Below are 1,232 nucleotides of genomic sequence, written 5' to 3'. Positions count from 1 at the left end.
CCCCACCCGTGGAAGATGGCCCCATGCCGGCGCTGTGGTGACAATGACATGGGACAGTGACATGGGATGGGGACAGGGGATGGTGCCACCAGGTTGGGGACAGTTTGGGGACCTTGGGGACAGGTTGGGGACCTTGGGGACAGGTTGGGGACACCGGTGTCACCTCACCGGTCGAAGATGGCCCCCACGCCGGCACTGTGGTGACAGTGACAGGGAATGGGGACATGGGATGGTGACACGGGATGGTGGCAGGGTTGGGGACAGTGCCACCGGGTTGGGGACAGGTTGGGGATAGTTTGGGGACACTGGGGACCTTGGGGACACTTTGGGGACATTGGGGACACCCCACGGGTGAAACACGGCCCCACGCTGGTGCTGTGGGTGCTGCTGCGGTGACCAGGATGGGGACAGGGACATGGGGTGGGGACAGGGGATTGTGCCACAGGGTTGGGGACAGTTTGGGGACCTTGGGGACAGTTTGGGGACCTTGAGGACACTGGTGACACCCCACGGGTGGAAGATGGCCCCACGCCGGTGCTGTGGTGACAATGACATGGGATGGTAACATGGGATGGGGACATGGGGTCCCCACTGGTTGAAGATGTGGGCGCTGCTGTGGTGACTGGGATGGGGCCACAAGATGGTGCCACACGGTTGGGGACAGTTTGGGGAACTTGGGGAGACTTTGGGGACATTGGTGACACGGACACCCCACGGGTGAAACACGGCCCCACGCTGGTGCTGTGGGTGCTGCTGCGGTGACCAGGATGGGGACAGGGACATGGGGTGGGGACATGGGATTGTGACACAGGGTTGGGGACAGTTTGGGGACCTTGGGGACAGTTTGGGGACCTTGGGGACACTGGTGACACCCCACGGGTGGAAGATGGCCCCACGCCGGTGCTGTGGTGACAATGACATGGGATGGTGACATGGGATGGGGACATGGAGTGGTGCCACCGGGCTGGGGACACTTTGGGGACCTTGAGGACACTCCTGTGGTGACAATGACATGGGATGGTGACATGGGATGGGGACATGGAGTGGTGCCACCGGGCTGGGGACACTTTGGGGACCTTGAGGACACTCTGGGGACCTTGGGGACAGGTTGGGGACACCGGTGTCACCTCACCGGTCGAAGATGGCCCCCACGCCGGCACTGTGGTGACAGTGACAGGGAATGGGGACATGGGATGGTGACACGGGATGGTGGCAGGGGTGGGGGCAGGGGC

This window comes from Pterocles gutturalis, unplaced genomic scaffold (assembly GCF_000699245.1).
Source record: "Pterocles gutturalis isolate BGI_N339 unplaced genomic scaffold, ASM69924v1 scaffold4576, whole genome shotgun sequence".
NCBI classification, from domain to species: Eukaryota; Metazoa; Chordata; class Aves; order Pterocliformes; family Pteroclidae; genus Pterocles; species Pterocles gutturalis.
The sequence above is the reverse complement of the archived record's forward strand: the minus strand, read 5'-3'. Positions refer to the sequence as shown.